The sequence below is a fragment of the Erythrolamprus reginae genome, chromosome 3 (assembly GCF_031021105.1).
Source record: "Erythrolamprus reginae isolate rEryReg1 chromosome 3, rEryReg1.hap1, whole genome shotgun sequence".
Classification (NCBI taxonomy): domain Eukaryota; kingdom Metazoa; phylum Chordata; class Lepidosauria; order Squamata; family Dipsadidae; genus Erythrolamprus; species Erythrolamprus reginae.
Genome location: NC_091952.1, coordinates 78,731,675 through 78,753,943, shown reverse-complemented (window position 1 = coordinate 78,753,943; position 22,269 = coordinate 78,731,675).

Below are 22,269 nucleotides of genomic sequence, written 5' to 3'. Positions count from 1 at the left end.
CATGGTGTTTCAAGTATCAGATTATTTTGCATGAGAGAACTTTTTAGATATCAGCTAACTTATTAAAAATTCTCAATATCAGAATTTCCATTTATAGATTTATGAAACCATTTGGGTCTGGGTCGCATTTTTCATACTTGCATTCAATCTGGAGCACTGGATTTAACAGACTTATAGTTTCCAGCTTTTCTCCTGTTGCTATCTAGCAGTTTCCTGCTGGTCAACAAATAGTTCAACAAATAGTTTCTTGGCATAGCAGAGATCAAGGTACAATTTATTTATTTGTTTGTTTGTTTGTTTGGATTTATATGCCACCCCTCTCCGAGGACTCGGGACGGCTCACAGCATGTACAGAAAAACAGGAAACAATAATAACAATCCAATTATACCTTAAAAACAATTAAAATTCTAATTAAAAACTATCAATATCATTCATTCAGCAGTCAAACTAAGCATTCATCAGTCAGGAGGGAAGGTCTAAGAAACCCCAGGCCTGGCGGCAAAGATGAGTTTTTAAACTTTTTCAGAAGGCAAGGAGGGTGGGGGCAGTACAAATCTCTGGTGGGAGCTGATTCCAGAGAGACGGCCCCCCCACAGAGAAGGCTCTTCCCCTAGGTCCCGCCAGCCGACATTGTTTGGTTGACGGGACCCTAAGGAGACCAACTCTGTGGGACCTTACCGGTCGCTGGGATTCATGCGGCAGAAAGCGGTCTCCGTGTCTTTTAAAAAAGAAAACTAAAGAATGCAGAGGTGAGGACTCTGCAGTTGTATTGTATTTGTGCTCTGTTGAGAACAAATGAATAGTCTGTGGGAAATAGAGGTTAAAATGAAGGATGGATCGTGATAATTTATATGTACCCTGGTCTTGCTTATCATTATAGGTGACTCACCTAAATAATACAATACAAAGGAACAAATTAAAACTTACCTGAGAAATTTAAACCATACAGATTAAATAGTTTTCTTTTAAAATCTCCTAAATTGCAAGAAGAAAGTCTAAATTCCAAAGGCAAACAATTCTATAGCCGTAGAGTTTTGTATTCTGCAGGACGTCTTGTTATAGGATGTGCTCCTGAACATAAACACTGAAAGAATCCCAAGCTAACAGTAAAACCTCACATTGGAAAAATAATATAGTTGTCCTGGCTGCAGACTATTGATTTAACCCAGCCATTGAAATATGCTAACAAATATTCATTATATTTGAAAGAAAGGATTAAGAGCCTTGTTATAAGGAAGGGATCAAAAGAAGGAAGGGCCAGAAGTTCTTGTCTCTTAAAACCAAAGATTCATTTAACTATCAAGCCAAATGTAGATAATAATAATTTAATAATAATAATAATTTATTAGATTTGTATGCCGCCCCTCTCCGAAGACTCGGGGCGGCTCACAACAATAATAAAAACAATATTATAGTAGAACAAATCTAATATTAAAAAACATATTTAACCCTATCATTATTTAAAAAACCAAACAACACATTCATACCAAACATAAAACAAAGTATAAAAGAGCCTGGGGAAAAGGGGTCTCAACTCCCCCATGCCTGGTGGTATAAGTGAGTCTTGAGTAGTTTACGAAAGACAGGGAGGGTGGGGGCAATTCTAATCTCCGGGGGGAGTTGATTCCAGAAGGCCGGGGTCGTCACAGAGAAGGCTCTTCCCTTGGGGCCCGCTAAACGATAAACCTAATTCAGAAACCATTGTTGTGTAGGTCAGGACTAGTTTTATTTTCTATGTTGCAAGTCTATTTATTTATTTGTATCGAGCCTTTATTATTTTTACTGAATGTATCCAATGCGCCTCCTCCTCCTCCTATTTTCACCCTTTTGTGAAGTGGCTGGCTGGCCCAAAACACACCTAACTGGCTTTCATCGCTAAGGTGTGACTTGAACTCATGATCACCCACTTTCTAGTCTGGTGTGTTAACCACTAGACCAAACTGGCTCTTTGGCAGTTTCTTCCTCTTCTATATTTTTGCGAGGTAAGGAGGAATTCTAGCATCAGATATTATAACGTCCTAAATTGAGTGGGAGGAGAAATTGTCTCCCTGTAAATTGCTTTTTTAAAAATATATATATAATATATTGATTTATTGAAAGGGGAACGGGGAACAGGGAGTACAGAAAATATGAAGGGTAAAAAAAAGGAATGCACATATATGTTAGCATCTGTAATATATATAGCTTAATGTATATCATTTCATGATATTAAACTAAGCATAATCCTATTACATTCAAAATTTACAATTGAAATGGGAAAAGACACATATCCAAATAAAATCAGCATATATTACTTAATGTTTGTCAATTCAAAGTAATGAACTCTACATAGCCATATTATATTCAAAGTTTAAACTGTATGTATTTTTATCTAATACATATATTGATTTGAAGGGGGAATTAGTAAAGTACTATAGTAGTTAGTAGATATGTGAAGAGATGGGATTTGGGTGGGGGAAGGGAAGGGTAGTACATGCAGATTAGCAGGCGTTGGTGTTTTGACGACTTGTTGTTTGTGGTGTATGGTGGATGTATGAGATCGAGATGAGTCGGAGTTAAGTTGTTAATATTTATGAATGAGTATCAGTAGGATTAAACCCAGACAGTGTATGGAAATCAATATTTTCGATTGCATGTTAGTATTATTGGTTTTCTTTTTTGATGTTTAGTTGGGGGTTTTGTTGTCAAATATTGAATGAAAAGAGAGTAGTTTGGTCGTTATTTTTTATTTTGTTGTTGTTGATTTTGGATAACCATCGAAATTGCTTTTTTAAAAAACCCATTGCATTTTCTAGGAAGCTGAAGGGAAAATCAGCTGGAACATTTTTCTTAAGCTATTTATTTATTATTTTATTTTATTTTAATATTTATTTTAATATTTATTTACTTACTTACTTACTTACTTACTTACTTACTTACTTACTTACTTACTTACTTACTTACTTACTTATTTAATTTATAGGCCGCCCTAATCTTTGCGAATTCAGGGCGGCTTACAACTTAAGACGGCTTACAACTCGGGCCGGCTTACAGTCGAAGAAATCTTGCTAGTACATCATTATGCTTCAGTGTGCAAAACAATTTGCTGAGCTTTTATTTGCTGCCTTCATCCCGGGGAACCCCCCCTTCATCAGTTCAGAGCCATCAGTAAGAAAGACAAAATGTTTTACCTGCTATATTCTGTGCACTGAGGCAGCATTCTCCAGAATTCAGGTGACTGTTGGAAAAAAAAGAGATATTAACGGCAACATATTCTTTGAGGTACATGTTCCTTAAGAATCTGCAAGTCCCTCGCTGGATGCTGAGCAGGAATCAAATTAAAATGAATCAGCTAATGGTGCTTAAGAAGCTTCACGCACTTGTCTCCCAAGAGGAGCCCATTCTGAGCCATCTGTGAAGAGCCACACAACCTCTACGCCTGAGTGAATTGCTACAAAGATGGTTACAGCAACTCGACATATGCCACCATTAAAACAAGTTCGGGTTTTAGTGGCGCCAGGCAACATCTGGAGCGATTAACATTAATGAAAATTTAACCACTGGTTGCAGTAGGATATGAATTGCACTCTTAGAACTTACAAAATGAGAAGGAGGAGGGGTCTGCATTTATTCCTCAACACTTAAAATTTATAATAGATGGATGCTATTATCTCTCCACTAACTCCCTCTACCACTACCGCCACCCAATTCTTATCCTTAAGTTTATTCTTCTTCTAGGGCAGTGATAGCTAACCTTTTTGCCATCGACTGCCAATAATAATAATAATAATAATAATAATAATAATAATAATAATAATAATAATAATAATAATAATAGTTTATTAGATTTGTATTCTGCCCCTCTCCGCAGAGTTGGGGCGGCTCATAACAAAAATGGGAGCGCAGGGGAGGCATGCATGCCCACACCCATAATTCAATGTGCCTCGCCCCACGCACACATGATTGCGCAACCCCCCGTGTCCTCCCTGCTTTTGGCACGCGATGGCATGGTAGGCCCATTTTTCACCTTCCCCAGGCTCCAGAGGCTTTCCTGGAGGCCGGGGAGGGCAAAAATGGCCTCCCCCACCTCCCAGAGGCCCTCCGGAGGCCATAAACACCCTCTCAGAGACTCCGTGCGTGCCCTTTATTTACCTCAAAACGGGACCGCTGGAGACTCCTGGGAGGGAAGGGGGTGTGGCCAGCCAGAAATCAGCTGGCCAGCATGGGCATGTGCGCTGGAGCTGATACATGGCAATGGCTCCCATGCCAGCAGATATGGCTCTGTGTGCCACTCGTGGCACACGTGCTATGGGTTCACCATCACCGCTCTATGGCAAAGAGGATCGCATCTATCTGGAAATCAAATACAGTGGTACCTCGAGATACGAGTTTAATTCGTTCCGGACCTGGGCTCTTAAGTCGAGCAGCTCTTATCTCGAACGACTTTTCCCCATAGGAATTAATGTAAATAATTTTAATTGGTTCCAGCCCTCAAAAAACTCACAAAGTTAGTCTAAATTATGCAGAAAGACATGTTTTTAATGAAGAAATGTACATGTACATATAAATGAATAATGAAGTTTCTTTCACTTAACTTGTAAACTTTCTTAAACTTTTAAATTTACATATGTTCAACTTCTCTGCCACCCAATCCTGTAGGACAGAGGTCCCCAACCCTTTTTGCACCAGGGACCGGCTTTAAGCGATCAAGAGAGGAATGGGTGAATGAATGGACGGAGGGTGGGAAGGAAGGAAGGAAAGAGGGAAGGGACAGGAACAGAGGAAGGAAGCAAGGAAACTTATGAAAGGGGAGAGTAAGAGAGGAATGAGTGAAGGGAGGGAGGGAGGGAAGAAGGTGGGAAGGAGAAAGAAAAGAAGAAATAGAGGAAGGGAAGGTAAAAGAGAGAAAGAAAAAGAGCAAGAAAGAAAGCAAGCAAGCAAGAAAGAAAGAAAGGGGGAAGGGACAGGAACAGAGGAAGGAAGCAAGGAAACTTATGAAAGGGGAGAGTAAGAGAGGAATGAGTGAAGGGAGGGAGGGAGGGAAGAAGGTGGGAAGGAGAAAGAAAAGAAGAAATAGAGGAAGGGAAGGTAAAAGAGAGAAAGAAAAAGAGCAAGAAAGAAAGCTGCAAGCACCCCCCCGAGCCCCCCAGGCCGGCTGCAACCTTTTAAAACACGCGCGCCGCTTCGCAGCTGTCTCCTGAAGCCGAACGCGGAAGTTAGCGTTTGGCTTCAGGAGACAGCTCCTTGGCGCTTATATCTCGAATTTGGGCTTGTAAGTAGAACAAAAATATCTCTCCCCTCCCAGCTCTTATCTCGAGTTGCTCTTAAGTAGAGCAGCTCTTATGTCGGGGTTCCACTGTAGTTACCTTCCCATGTTGTGTATCACCAACTTCCAACAAGCGTCATATGAACTTACTGCTCCGCGCAGCCTTTTGGCACGTGAAAGTGATAACGTAGCACTAGACTCCTTAAAGCAGCTGTGCCTTTTCCCAGGATAAGGGAAAATGTGACTTTCATGCTGGGGCAGGGATGGAAAACTTGTAGTTCATGAGATGTCATTGAGCTATAATTCCGAGACTACCATTGTCATTCTGACTGAGTGATGAGCTGAAGGGATTGGATACTGTAGCCTAGAGGTTAATTCTCTGCCTTAGAAGGCAAAGGTTGCAGGTTCAAGTCCCAGTGAGGTATGGCTAGCTGATGAGGCAAAAATAAGGCCGAAATAGATCTATCCTAGTCTCCTTTAATTTTCAAATTCAGCCAAAACATGTGACACATACAGAATATAGTTTGTCGGCTATTAATAAATTAACTGCCTTGGAAATGGCCCTGGGTTGGGCCGAGAGGCAAAAAAGGAGCTGTGATGTTCCATATACCAGAGTGATTTGACACAAATATATACATACATTTGTTTGTTTGTTTGTCTGTCTGTCTGTCTGTTTGTTTGATCGATTGATCGATTGATTGCTATGCCACCCTTCTCCTGAGACTCAGAGAGGCTTACAGCTTATTAGAAATCTACAAAAACAATATTCTAAAAACCCACAGTTAAAACCAAGGCAACAGGTTCACACATTGCACATCCAACATCCATTTATTGGCCGGGGCAAGATGTCAAAGTTTCAGTGGCCCCAAGCCTGTCGTCAGAGGTGGATCTTCAGAACTTTACGGGAGGCAGGGAGAGGGGACAGTACGAATCTCTGGGGGGGAGCTCATTCCAAAAGGCCAGGGCAGCCACAAAGAAGGCTCTTCCCCTAGGCCCTGCCAGATGATATTGTCTGGCTGATGGGACTTGGAGAAGGCCAACTCTGTGGGCCCGGACCGCCCACTGGGATGCATGAGGCAGAAGATCTGGTCAGTCACACGATTCCCATCCCTGGTAAGGAAAATTCATCAAGAGGGACCAAATGCCCTGGTTTGACCTAATGCATATGAGAGGCTGGAAATAATAAGCAGAAACCAGGCATGTATAGGTATGAAACAATCATTCCAGAATTGTACTGTAAACAACAGCAGGGTTTGCAATTTCCTGCCTCATCCAGGCAGTTAACACAAGGATATTTACACAATATACAAACTCACCGATATTCCCCTCCACTCTCCCTCTCCCTCCCTCTCACTTTCATTCCCTCTCTGTATGTGTACACATACACACACACACATCACATGATTAGAACTTACAGTTCCAGTAAGAATATAATACCTGTCCTGCAGACATTGGGACAATCACCAACAAAAAACCCCAAAAAACATTATCATTGGTAAGTTTCCTCTGCTGCATAGTTAGAAGATGCATGGGTTTTTGACTTAATTTCTGTGTCACATGGACCCAGGAAACTGAATTAACAGGATGTTTTAAGTTAATTATGGGTACACCAACATACAAACATAGCTTTTTATAATTTTTTTTAAATTGGGAATCTCATTTTCTAATTGAAATCTCTACACCTGGCAATAATAATTTCAACCTATAGCAAAGGCAGATGATCTTTCAGTGGCCAGGCACCCCTCGATTTTTCAAAGCCCAGACTATAAATTCATGTGTCTTCCATTCAAATTGCTTCTTTGAATTTCTGTTAGCTATCTTGATAGAGCACCGTTGGCTAGGTGCCTGCTACCTACCAGTGGCAGGAAAGAAGAAGAGGGAGCAATGAGAGCCTTGCCAATGGAAATGCTTCTGGTCATCGTAACCTATTGGGAAAGTATTTCCACCAAGGATACTATTGTTGTGAGCGGTCCACAACCAGCTCAGTTAGGCACAGATTCTGAGGAGGATGAACTGGGTCTTAGTACCCCAAGCCAGTGTTCTTGACTACTGCGTCAGAGAGTGAGGGAGAATGGGAACCTAAGAAACCAGCGGAACCTCCAGAGACTGTAGAAACCCCAATGATGGTAATGTCTGAGCCAGAGGAGGAGGGAGACATTGGGGGTCAGGAGCCACTGTTAGATGCCCAGGTCAGAAAGTTATGAAGCAGACAGGAATATTTTAATGGAAAAAGTTTCAGAAGGTGCGTCTATGAAGGAAAGTCTAGACAGAAACAATTGACTACACCCAGACAGTATATAAGTGAGGATTTCTGGGTAAAGGGGCGTGGAAGTCCAACGTTTTTAATGGTGGATGTCCTAGTTTCGGGGTTTCAGAAATGCTTCACTGGTAAACTGTTCTTTCTAAGTTCATCAAGCAGAGATGCAGCTTTCTGAGGAAAACCTGGAGATCTTTGAGTGTATGTGGTGTGTCCGAACAAACATTATCTCACTGACGAATGTTTTAATTAGCTTTGATTCTCGGCTGCAGCCCATGTTACATCCTGGGTTTCTGGTAGGAAATTGCAAGATGTTAATAGCTGCCAAGCATGGCCTGTTCTGTTGAGTAGTTGGAGTTGCTTCTTGTTAGTTCAATACATAGATTATATCAGTGTTTCCCAACCTTGGCAACTTGAAGGTATTTGGACTTCAACTCCCAGAATTCCCCAGCCAGCGAATGCTGGCTGGGGAATTCTGGGAGTTGAAGTCCAAATACCTTCAAGTTGCCAAGGTTGGGAAACACTGGATTATATTACAGACTGGCTGGGCGTCCTCCTTTTCCTCCCAGGAAAACACTGGCGACGAGGGGTTTCTTTCCCGACTCACTGTGCTTTGCCACTGTAACTTGAGCCTCCATCACTTTGCCTCACTTCCAGCCCATTTCTTATCTCTTAGCCAATTTAACCAGGAAAGCTGCTGACATGAACTGAAATGCCTAGCTTTGCTTGTATAAATCCTCTTTTACATATAAAAGTGTTTGATTGAAATCTCTGCATGTGGATTCTCTATTTGTTCCAATCCGAGTAGGCCCGGGCAGAACAACTACATAAGAACATAAGAAGCCCATTGAGTCCAGCATTCTGTATCACACAGTGGCCCACCAATTGTCCATGGGGATCTTGAGCAGAAAGAGAAGGCAAGACCCTCCCTTTCCCCTGACCCCCAACAAATGGTACTCAAGGGAATCCTGCCTGTCTCAACCAACATAGACGTGGCACATGGACATCCGTTTCAGTAACCACCGATACACTTGGCATCCATGAATCTGTCTAATCCTGCCTTGAAGCTATCAAGGCTGACAGCTGTCACGACCTCTTCTGGAAGTGAACTCCATAAACCAACAACCCTCTGGGTGAAGAAATATTTCCCTTGATTTGTCCTCACTTTCTTAAATAGGAGCTTTAAGGAGTGCCCCCTTGTCCTAGTATTGTGTGATAGAGAAAATATTTTTTCTCTATCCACCTTTCCTACCCCATGCATGATTTTATACACTTCAATCAAGTCACCCGTTAAATGCCGCCTTTCAAGGCTGAAGAGACCAAGGCATTGCAAGTTGCAACCTGGTATTGTAAGGGAGGTGCTCCATTTCCTTTATCATTCTTGTTGCCCTTTTTTGCACCTTTTCCAGTTCTATTAACTATGAAGCTTGGAGGTTTCAAAAAATGCCACATCCTGATTTGAAGAGAACTCAGCCAATTGGAATGGAGGCTGGAAGGCAGCTTTCCAAGTTTTAACTTCAGAATGCCCCCCAGGGGTATTTTGTCTTTAGCCTGGAACACAAAGTAAGCTCTGATGCAATTTCATATCCACTTTCCTGTCAGCTCTGCACAGGATTGTCCTCTGAAGAGATGAGCAAGAGAAGATAGGCGGAACGTCCTCCCCAAGGGTTTCTCAGATAATAAACACATCCTGTTTGACAATTAGGAGGACATGAACACTGCTGTAGTTCTTTTTTTTTCTCCTTTTCTCCTGGAAAAGTTAATTCAGAGGGACTGCAGTTCCTCTTCCGATCTTAATAATAATTTTAAAAAAGTGTGCATAAGTGCACCAGCGTGCTTACCATCCCTGTCCTAATATTTCCCTCTTGTTAGTACCCATCTCATGCAGGTAAATGGTGCCAGACCCATCCTCGAATACAGCTCATCTGTTTGGAACCCATATTGCATCTCAGACATGAACACCCTTGAAAATGTCCAAAGATACTTCACCAGAAGAGCCCTTCACTCCTCCACTTGAAATAGAATACCCTATGACACTAGACTTTCAATCCTGGGCCTAGAAAGTTTAGAACTAAGACGCCTTAAACAAGATCTAAGTATCTAAAGAGCCGGGGTGGCGCAGCAGGTAGAGTGCTGTACTGCAGGCCATAGTTCCCTCTAAGCTGAGCAATGAGCAATCGCTCACTTAAAAATCATCATCAACTCAGAGTTTTTCAAACCTGCCCAGAAGCCGAGAGGGAAAGAGTGAGAGGGAAGGAGAGAGAGAGGAAGAGAGGAAGAGAGAGAAATAGATAGAAAAAAGAGAGGAAGGAAAAGAGAAAGAAAAAGAATGGGAGTAAGGAAGAGAGAAAGAAAATCAAAATCTAATTTGAAACTAGCTCAACTGTTTAAGTGGCATTTTGATATTGATAGAGTTGCCCTATTATGAGCTCACTGTTATAGACACACAGTACAGTATTTTATTTTGAAATTCTCTGAGGCAAAACAGGGTGGGTTTTTTATTTGTTTGTTTGTTTATTTATTTATTTAATATTTTTGTGCCCCCCAGTCCCGAAGGGACTGCCGCTCAGACACTATACTTTTCCGCCCACCCCCCCAAAAAATTAGAGGGAACACTGCTGCAGGCCACTGAAGCTGACTGTAGATCTGTAGGTCAGCAGTTCAAATCTCATCACAGACTCAAGGTTGACTCAGCCTTCCATCCTTCCAAGGTGGGTAAAATGAGGACCCGGATTGTGGGGGCAATAGCCTAGCTCTATTAAAAAAGTGCTATTGCTAACATGTTGTAAGCCGCCCTGAGTCTAAGGAGAAGGGCGGCATAAAAATCGAATAAATAAATAAATGAATAAATAAATAAATTGCCCACAAGATCATATGCTGTAACGTCCTGCCTGTCAGCGACTACTTCAGCTTCAACCACAACAACACAAGAGCACACAACAGATTTAAACTTAATATTAACCGCTCCAAACTTGACTGTAAAAAATATGACTTCAGTAACCAAGTTGTTGAAGCATGGAACTCATTTCCGGATTCCATAGTGTCATCCCCAAACCCCCAACACTTTTCCCTTAGATTATCTACGGTTGACCTATCCAGATTCCTAAGAGGTCAGTAAGGGGCGAGTACAAGTGCACTAGAGTGCCTTCCGTCCCCTGTCCTCTTACTTTCCTATATCTCCTATACCTTTCTTCTAGTCCTATATCTCTTCTTCTATTCTTTCATTGATATGTTGTATTACTATACCTTCTTTTCTATTCTTTCATAGATATATTTTACTATGAGTATCTCCTCTATAACCTTCATCATGTATTTTACTATGTGTATATAGATATATACCCACTAAAACCCTCATTGTGTATTGGACTAAATAAATAAATAAATTAAAAAAAAAATATGTATACTACCAATACCTACTTGACTAAAGAAAAAATAAAAATTCTCATTTAATAAAAATGAACAGATAGAAATAAAACCATGCCCAAACCCATTAATGTTTTTTTTTTTAAAGACAAATGTTCAAAATGGGAATGGAATCCAGTAGTGCAAACAAACATGTTTAAAAATAAAAAGGCTGACAAAGTAAATAAATTATTGTCCTATCTCTTCTTAAAAACTTCCAGTGTTGGAGCATTCATAACGTCTGGAGGAAAATTGTTCTATTGGTTAACTGCACTCACCATCAGTGTTCCCGCTAATTTTTTGGGGTGGGTGGGTGGAAAAGTATAGTGTCTGAGCGGCAGTCCCTTCAAGACTGGGCGGCACAGAAATAAATAAACAAACAAACAAACAAACAAACAAATAAATAACAAACAAACAAACAAACAAACAAACAAACAAACAAACAAACAAATAAAAAACCCACCCTGTTTTGCCTCAGAGAATTTCAAAATAAAATACTGTACTGTGTGTCTGTAACAGTGAGCTCATAATAGGGCAACTCTATCAATATCAAAATGCCACTTAAATAGTTGAGCTAGTTTCAAACTAGATTTTGATTTTCTTTCTCTCTTCCTTACTCCCATTCTTTTTCTTTCTCTTTTCCTTCCTCTCTTTTTTCTATCTGTTTCTCTCTCTTCCTGTCTTCCTCTCTCTCTCCTTCCTTCCCTCTCACTCTTTCCCTCTCGGCTTCTGGGCAGGTTTGGAAAACTCTGAGTTGATGATTTTTAAGTGAGCGATTGCTCACTGCTCAGCTTAGAGGGAACTATGCTCACCATTAGGAAATGTCTCCTTCGTTCTAGGTTGCTTCTCTCCTTAATTAGTTTCCACCCATTGCTTCTTGTCCTGACTTCAGGTGCTTTGGAGAATAGCCTGGCTCCCTCTTCTTTGGAACACAATATCCCCATAGATATTGGAACACTGTTATTATACCTCCCCTAGTTCTTCTTATCATTAAACTAGACATACCCAATTCCAGCAACCATACTTTATACTTTTAGCCTCCAGTCCCCTAATCATCTTTGTTGCTCTTCTCTGCACTCTTTCTAGAGTCTCAACATCTTTTTCACATTGTGGCGACCAAAACGGTGCAGTATTCCAAGTGTGGCCTTACCAAGGCATTATAAAATGGTACTAACATTTCAGGTGATCTTGAATTTCTGTTAATGCAGCCTCGGATTGCACTGACATTTTTGGGAGCTGCAAAATATTAAAACAATTGTCCACTAGGGCTCCACGATCCCTCTCACAACTATGTCACACTGACAAAGATGCTAGTCCACTTCAGCAGTAAGTGGAAAGCTATAGGTTAACCATATTTGGAGGGCGTTGCAGTTTTCTCCAGATCTAGTGGCAAAAACGTAAACAAACTGGTCCCAAAGCAGTTTTCTGTACAGGGAATCCTTGACTCACAACCATTTATTTAGGGACTGTTCAAATTTATAACGGCATTTGAAAAAAATGACTTATGCCTGATTTTCACACTTCCAACCATTGCATAATCCCCATAGTCATGTGATCAAAATGCAGTTGCTTGGCAACTGTCTCATATTTTCGATGGTTGCAGTGTCCCAGGGTCATGTGATCACCTTTGTGACAAGCAAAGTCAAGGAGAAAGCCAGATTCATTTTACAACTGTCTTCCTAACTTAACAACTGCAGTGGCTGACTTCACAACTGTGGCAAAGAAAGACCTAAAACGGGGCAAAATTCGTTTAACAATTGTTTTGCTTAGCAATGGAAATTTTGGGCCCAGCTGTGATCGTAAGTTGAGATTCTGCCGCACGAATCCCAGTGACCAGTTAGGTCCCACATAGTTGGCCTTCTCCGGGTCCCGTCGACTAAACAATGTCGTTTGGCGGGACCCAGGGGAAGAGCCTTCTCTGTGGTGGCCCCGACCCTCTGGAACCAACTGCCCCCAGAGATCAGAATTACCCCCACCCTCCTCGCCTTTCGTAAGCTCCTTAAAACCCACCTTTGTCATCAGGCATGGGGGAACTGAGATATTCCCTTCCCCCTAAGCCTATACAATTTATGCATGGTATGCTTGTGTGTATGTTTGGTTTATTAAATAAGGGTTTTTAAAATTATTTTAAAAATTAGATTTGTTACATGTTGTTTTATTATTGTTGTTAGCCGCCCCGAGTCTACAGACAGGGGCGGCATACAAATCTAATAAATAAATAAATAAATAAACAAACAAACAAACTTCCTGGATGTTTGCAGCTCAGACTATGTAGCACTACTTATCTTCAGGTGAATGACAATGTTTGTGGCCCACCAGCAGCCCATGCAGCTGGTAACGGATCCCTTCTGAGAAGAAACTGATGTGGTGATGCAGCAGTGGCTTGTGCAGCTGGCACCCAAGTCGGACAGTGAGGAGGCTGGCGAGGACTCAGCGCCAGAGGCAGAGGTTCAGCCAGGGCCTTTGGAATCTCCAGCACTTCATATCAGTGATAAAGAAGATGAGAAAGAGACTCTTCTTAATGCACGGACACATTGAGCTGCCAAAAGGCAGGAATGGTTCCTCAGGAGGAGGTCTCCTCGGGAGTAAGGCTTGGTGCTAATTGGCCACTCTTCTAGCCTACTTAAGCAATAACGAGGACAGCAAAAACTGCAGGAAATGTTTGTTCGTTCAGGTGCCTCCATGGTCTGAAAACGTCTGCTCAGCTTATCTGTTTTGGCTTTTTTCCTTTGGACTGTTTTCAGGCATTTTGCCCACTCTTGTAAACTTCTTGAGATATCCAGGACTAATTTTCTTAGACTTAATTTATGACTTTATGGACTTATGCTAGCTGTTAATGCCATTTAATTAACAGCTGATTTTTCAAGAAAAGACTGCTGTAACTTGTGTTTGTGTGTGTCAACTACTAAGCAGGATTATTAGCAGTCGTTCATATTAGATTGGTGGAGGACTACATTGTAGCTTTAACTTTATTTATTTATTGATTTGATTTGATTTGATTTGATTTGTATGCCGCCCCTCTCCGTAGACCCGTAGACTTTATTGTGGTTAAGCTAGAACATACCTCAAAGTAGCATATACATCTATAGGAATAAGGAGTGGCCACGTAAGGCTTGCAGTCCTTTTAAAAAGTTTAAAACTTTTAAAAAGTTTTTTCCTGTGTAGGCATGACTTGACAGCCGCTTGAATTTTGCCAAATTAGCCAATCTGCGTCTGGCATGCAAATGGAAGTGTATTAGCATACACAACAATTCATTGAGTAAACATAGATTTGAACAAACTGTGTGTGTGCTAAGTTCTTTCTGGTTCATAGCTGGGGCAGAACAGACAGGTCATTCATATGGTAGGGACTTGATCCAATAATGTTAATATTTTTCAATTACTACCATAGGAATTTTCACATTTGGCATATGACAGTGGTTCTCAACATGGGGGTCAGGACCGCTTTGGGGGTCGAACGACAATTTCACAGAGGTTGTCTAAGATCCTGGGAAAAGACAAATTTCCCATGGTGTTAGGAACTAAAGCTTTTATTCTGGCGCTTTGGAACATATTTTTACAATCTGACCAATCAGGTGTTTACAGTGAGGAAGTCCCTCTGACCTTCCTGCCAATCAGATTAAAGCTCTGTTGAGAGAATTGGCACTAGACTTATGCTTGGGGGTCACACCACTACATGAGGAACTGTATTAAGGGCATTAGAATGGTTGAAAACCACTGAACAAGATGGAGAAAGTGATCCAACCTTATGTGAAAGAAAACATCTTTCTTTCTCTTTGTCAATGAAACCCAACTTTTTTTTTCCAGATGCTTTAAATCAGGAGTAGGCAAAGTTGGCTCTTCTACTATGACTTGTGGACTTCAACTCCCAGAATTCCTGGGCTAGCATGATAGGCTCAGGAATTCTGGGAATTGAAGTCCACAAGTCATAGAAGAGCCAACTTTGCCTACCCCTGATTTAAATCATTGCAACCGGTTAAAGGGCAGGACTCTTTGGATCCCCAAAGAGGGATCTCCGACCTTGGCAACTTTAAGACTTGTGGACTTCAACTCCCAGAATACCTCTGCCAGCAAAGCTTGCAAGGTTGGAGACCCCTGCTTTGAAGAGCTTCCAAAACCGGAATCTGGAAATCTTTGCCTGGAGAATTTTATCGCAGGTCTGTGACCATTTGCAGCCATTCCTTTCGGGCAATTAGGAAGAAACACAACAAAGGTTAATCCTTTGGCAGAACTCTTGGCTTCGGAGCTTGAGAAGAAATGGTTTTTTAAAGGGTTTTTCAGAAAGAACAAAACGCAACGACTACTTCAGCTTCAACCGCAACAACACAAGAGCACACAACAGATTCAAACTTAATATTAACCGCTCCAAACTTGACTGTAAAAAATATGACTTTAGCAATCGAGTTGTCGAAGTGTGGAACTCATTACCGGACTCAATAGTGTCAACTCCCAACATTTCTCCCTTAGACTCTCCACGATTGACCTTTCCAGGTTCCTAAGAGGCCAGTAAGGGGTGTATATAAGTGCACTGATGTGCCTATCGTCCCCTGTCCAATTGCCTTTCCTTATATCATATATCATATATATTCTCTCCTTATCTCTCTCTCTCTCTCTCTCTCTCTCTCTATATATATATATATATATATATATATATATATATATATATAAATCGTATATATATATATCATATATATTCTCTCCCTATCTCTTATATCATATATATTCTCTCCCTCCCATCTACTTCTCTTCTTTTTTACTTTCTATCTTTATATATATTACTTAATGTCTATTCTCTTCCATATGTATTGTATATTGGACAAAGAATAAATAAATAAATAAAATAAATAAATAAAGTTTGTCCCATCCCGATCGGATAGCCAGAAGATGGCAGCATAAGGGAGCTTTTGAGTGCCTGGCAGTGCTAATGCATGGAGCTCTAGGAAAATAAATTAAAACCAACCTGCACAGGAGCCACCCCTGCAGCCCATCAATCACAGATCAAGCTCCTTTTCCATTCCATTTGATTGGGCGAAATGATGTCATTCCTCACCAGATGCAGATGCACTTCTGGTATAAATTAAGGAACTAGGTGACAGCAGAGGAGGGGGAAAACGTGTTGCAGTTTGCACCTCCTTCCTTTCCCTTGTGTGCATTAGCAAAACTCACGATTGCTGGATCGTTAGAATAACAGTAGTATTAAAAGAGCAAAGAAGACTGAGTCAATCAGGCACAGGACTAATTATTGGATTGGTAACAGATATTAATGTGTCTCCAACAATGAGCTGCTGTTTGCATTAGTCCTTAGTTCTATTGGCATGAAAATAATCAACTTGTTCTTTGTTCCAAAGTGCTGCTTGATTCCTACATCCACAATTTACCTCTGATAGAGTAGAGGGAGAAAATGGAAGCAATTAAAGCTATTTCATCGTCCCTGCTGGGAAACCCCACAGCTCCCTGAAGTGTTATCAAATAAAATCTGTTTTTTCCGCAGACTTATTTACTTATATCCCACCTTTTATATAAATAACCCAAGGTGGCAAGCATACATAGTATTCAGTAGTGGGATTCAATTTTTTTTACTACCGGTTCCGTGGGCGGGGGCGGGTCTTGGTGGCCGTGGCAGGGGAAGGATACTGTAAAATCTCAATTCCTTCCCGATCACTTGGGACTTGGGAGGCAGAGAATAGATGGGGGCAGAGCTACTCCAAACTACTCAAAATTTCCGCCACTGGTTCTCCAGAACTTTTCAGAACCCTCTGAAACCCATCTCTGCTAATATTATAGCATTTAGATTTATACAGAGAGGATGAGGTGGTGGTGGTGATGATGATGATGATGACCAGTAATAGGTTGCTACCAGTGCGGCAGCTGTGCACCGGTAGCAGCTGCCAGATCATGCAATTTGTGCGATTACGCTCTGGTGCAAATCCTATGGGCACCGCCATCTTTTTTCTTCAATTTTTTTTGTGCATGCACAGAAGCAAAAACATGTTTGAATGCACACTTGTGCATGCAAGACACCCGAAGCTACACGCGCAGATCAACTTTTGCTACAAGTGCGGCTTCCTTTACTGTTCTGGAAGGAACCCACTACTGATGTAGTCTCAAATCAGCTGAGGGTCGGGAAGCTGATAATCAGTTGCTTGGCTTAACAGATTCTGTTCTGTTTGCTGTAAGGAGGTAAATTGCTGGGAGGCAGAGCCCAAAGGGTGGGGGTGTCTGAGTAGGGCTACATTCAGTATGTAAGACACACCCAGGTTTTCACCTTCTTTTGGGGGGGGGGGGGTAAAAAGATGCGTCTTATACTCTGAAAAATACAGTAAGTATCATAGAATTGAGCTGTGTCTGACTGAAGGGAAAGCAGCCAGGAACTTATGAAAGGGGAAACTGAGGAAACTTTGTGCTCCTTAAGGGTTAATATTAACTCAGGGTGTCCGGCAAACCTGGAAAACAGAGAAATCAGGGAATTAACAGGGAAATCAGAAGTTCGGGAAATAAATAAGTAAGTAAGTGAGTGAGTGAGTGAGTGAGTGAGTGAGTGAGTAAGTAAGTTAATAAATAAATAAATAAATTTCCCAAACTGCTGATTTCCCTGTTAACCCCTTTATTTATTTGTCTGTCTGTTTGTTTGTTTGTTTGTTTGACTTATATGCCGCGGACTCAGGGCGGTTTACAACATTTCAATAAACAATACAATATAAAAAACACTTTTAAATCCAATTAATAGAAATAATTAGTTCATTTAAAAAAAAAAAAGCTAAACATTTAAAAATCAAACATTCACATACATGCTACCACATCCTACACATTCACTGGGCAGAGGCTGGGGTCTAGTTAAAAATATCAGGGAATTATCAGGGAATTCATGAAAAAAACCGGAATAAATCAGGGGGGGAAATCCAAACTGTATTAAAATGTTTAAAAGTCAGGGGGAAAACTACGTAAAAAAAGGGGGGGATCACGCAAGCCAAAATGAGCATAACTGTGGCAACAACTTGCTTCCTCATCTAATGATATTTCCCCATAGCTTAGCCGTTTTGTATGATGTCATCAAACCATAAGTTACAGGGAAATATCAGGGAATTTCAAAATGCTTTCCTCCTTTATACCCTGCAACTTCATGGCATATAGTCAATGAAAGAGATGAAATTTATGGGACCTTTCAAGATGCTCCTTTTTCTTGCAACCCCCCTCTGTGCTTGCAGCCTGATAACTGGGCTATAGATTTAGTGCTTTTATAGAAATAGCACTTATATACCACTTCACAGTGCTTTTACAGCCCTCTCTAAGCAGTTTACAGAGTCAAGCCATTGCCTCCAACAATCTGGATCCTCATTTTACCAACCAGAATGGAAGGCTGAGTCAACCCTGAGCTCTGTCAGGATCAAACTCCTGGAGTGAACAATAAATTAGACTACAGTACTACATTCTAACCACAGCGCAGAACGCAAGATCTGATTTCAAACCCAGCATAATAGATCATAGGCATGGAGCATTTCTGTGCCAGCAAAGTAGCTTAACCCATTTATATAAGCATCTAAACTCGTACTAAATATTAAGAAAAGGAGTGTTTTCTTATCCTGGCATGTGGTGCTTGGTGGGCACCACACACTAATTCGTGGTTCATCTTTTGCGGATTTGCTGCTTCACGGGTTTTCAAAGGGGGCTTAAATCCATTAAATCCATTGAAAATTTTAAATCCATTAAAAATTCATAAAATTCTTCTACAGTACTCCTGTACTCTATTAAAGAAACTGGTAGGATATCGCATGTAGTTCCAGCTGAGAAACCTTATAGAATGACTGTTTAATGCAAAGGGTGGGTTTTAAAAGTCCCTTCATGGCATCGGACCAGAATACCTTCGGAACCGCCTTCTGCTGCACGAATCCCAGCGACCAATTACGTCCCACAGAGTTGGCCTTCTCCGGGTCCCGTTGACAAAACAATGCCATCTGGCAGGCTCCAGGGGAAGAGCCTTTTCTGTGGCGGCCTCAGCCCTCTGGAACCAACTCCCCCTGGAGATTAGAACTGCCCCCACTCTCCTTGCCTTTTGTAAGCTATTAAAGACCCACCTATGTCATCAGGCATGGAGAAGCTGAGCCCCTGGGTTATATTATTTATGTATGGTATGAGTATGTTGTATGGTTTTTAAATAATGGGTTTTAGACTTCTTTTAATGTATTCTATTTGTTACATTGTTGTTATTATTGTGAGCCACCCCGAGTCTTCGGAGAGGGTCGGCACACAAATCTAATAATAATAATAATAATAATAATAATAATAATAATAATAATAATAATAATAATACTCGTTAAATACATAAAAAACTATCTTTCCTCTACTTCATGGAAATGCATTTTTCATGGGTGGTCTTGGAACGCATCCCCCGTGAAAAATGAGGGATCACTGTAATGCCAAAGAAAATCATCACCTGTTTAACTTGCCCCATATTAAATTGACAAAGATAGGCACCAGTCATTGGCCTCATTTCTGTGTCAGAAGAGAGATTAGCAGCAATAAGGGCAGCCCAGTTTACACTGGCATAGTTTTCTGCCAGCTCATCGGCTGGAAGACAGCAATTTAATATTGTCACCTGGCTGTGCCCTAAAACACTTCCTCCTCCGTGATGCTCTTGTTATTTTGCACTCTCGATCAGCTTCAGCCGGTTGCCATAGTTCTAACTTGACAACAATAAGACCAGATTCACATGGGTGGATTGCTCCTACCCAATGCTACTGGTGCACTGCCTGCGCAGCTTCAGGTGTCTTGTGTGTAGTTCCCCGCGTGTTTTTGCTTTGCAAACTCTCACAAGGGAATAATAATAATAATTAATAATAATTTATTAGATTTGCATGCCGCCCCTCTCTGAAGACTCGGGGCGGCTCACAACACAATAGCAATGCAATATAGATACAAATCTAATGTTAAAAAAATGAAAAAAACCTAATTTAAAAATACACTCAGTCCAACTAAATAAAAAGCATAATAAAAAACATAATAAACATAATAATGCACATGCGTGTGATATTTTGGTGGGAGTGTTTTGCAAAAACACCCTGAGATGTGTGTGCATGCATGTAAGACACCCAAAGCTGTGTGTGCAGCACAACTTATCCTACCAGTGCGCAGTAATGGGCAGCCAAATTTTTTACTGCCACACTGTGGGTGTGGTTTATTTTGTGGGCGTGGCTTAATGGTCATGTGACTGGGTAGGAGTGGCTTGCTGGCCATGTGATGAGGTGGGAGTGACTTGAATGATCATCATAGTTCAAGTGAACTGTTAAGTCTTCGATTTATAACCTTACCAGTATCACTTGCTGGGGTGACAATTTGCTTTGTGTTTCCTGTGCTCTCCTTTCTGGGTTGCCCACCACCACCTCAGGCTGGGTAGCTAGGCGAACAGATGCTGCCAGAAGCATAAATGCTGCCAGCGCCGCTTCCACCCACGACTTCTGCTTGTACCTCAGGTGGCCGCGTGAGGCCGGAGGGGAGCCAGGCAGGAGAGAGAGAAGTTTGTCTGAGGCCAGGAAGGAGGAAAGAGGAAAACAGCCAGGAGCTCAGACGCAGTAGCAGCAGCATGGAAAAAAAGGAGAGCCAAGCCAAGACCAGTAATCCAGGAAGTGACAGCCGCCGATCAGCTGGAGCTGCACACGCATCTTCATTTCCACAGGTGGAACTGCGTTCCACCACATCCTGCCTGCTGCCCACCCCTGCCTGTGCGGCGTCCTTATCCGTTCCAGTAGGAACCCACTACTGCAGATTCAGGAGTTGGCCCAGTATATCAACTGAAAGCCCATCTTCACCTTGGGATATGCAAAGCCAGAAAGATTTTTAAAGGCTTTACAGAGATTTGCTGGAGTTTGCCTCCAGTCTCCTGTATGTACAGTGGGATAAGTTCAATCGTTATGAGATCTGCAATCTCTGCATCTCCCAGGATACATATAGCTTTAGATTAATGGTTTTTTTAAAAAAAAAATCAGGCAAGGTTTTCTTTCTGCAAGATTTGGTGGGACCCAATATTTGCCCATGGAGATTTGTAAAGCTTTCTGAAGAAAGATCTGAACCCTTCCTTCCTTCCTTCCTTCCTTCCTTCCTTCCTTCCTTCCTTCCTTCCTTCTTTTGTCATACAAATATAGTATTGTAGTATGTTTAACATAAAATAAGTATAAAGTAGAGATAGAAAAGATAAAAAGACATTAGGATAGGAATGGTAGGCACAAAGGTGCACTTATGCACGCCCCTTACAGACCTCTTAGAAAAGGGGACAGGTCTATTGTAGATAATGTAAGGTTGAAGATTTTGGGTTTCGGGGAGGGAAAAACAGAATCCGGTAGTGAATTCCAGGCATTGACCACTTTATTGCTGAAATCGTATTTTCTGCAGTCTAGTTTGGAGTGATTTACATTTAGTTTGTGTCTATTGCGTGCTCTTGTGTTGTTGTTGTTAAAGGTGAAGTAGTCGCTAACAGTACATTGTGATGTATGATTTTATGAACAACAGTTAAATCAGTTCGGAGGAGGCGTAGCTGTAAATTTTCTAAATGTATTAATTGGAGGAGTAAGGTAATCTGTTGCTTGAAAAGGAGTGGAGGACTCTTCTTGTGAAGTATTTCTGGACTCCTTCAATTTATTTATTTTATTTATTTATTTATTTTGTCCAATACACAATAATACACAATGAAGGTAATAGAGGACAGCTTCGAGGAAATAGAATTAGAGAAAGAATAGAAGAGAGAGTATAGGATAAAATAATCAATGAGAGAATAGAAGAAAGATATAGGGATAGAAGCGAAGATATATGGGATATAGGAGAGACAATAGGACAGGGGTCAGAAAGCACTCTAGTGCACTTATGTACGTCCCTTACTGACCTCTTAGGAATCTGGAGAGGTCAACCGTGGAAAGTCTAAGGGTAAAATGTTGGGGGTTAAGGGATGATACTGCGGAGTCCGGTAATGAGTTCCATGCTTCAACAACTCTATTACTAAAGTCGTATTTTTTACAGTCAAGTTTGGAGCGGTTAATATTGAGCTTGAATCTGTTATGTGCTCTTGTGTTGTTGTGGTTGAAACTGAAGTAGTTGGTGACAGGCAGGACATTGCAGCATATAATCTTGTGGGCAATACTTAGATCATGTTTAAGGAGTCTTAGTTCTAAGCTTTCTAGGCCCAGGATTGTAAGTCTAGTTTCAATTTATTTATTTATTTTATTTTATTTATTTTATTCTTTGTCCAATATACAATACATATGGAATGAAATAGACATTAAGTAGTATGTATAGGGATAGTAAGTAAAAAAGAAGAGGAGTGGATGAGAGGGAGAGAATATATAGGATATATGAGAAAAGGAAAGGTAATTGGACAGG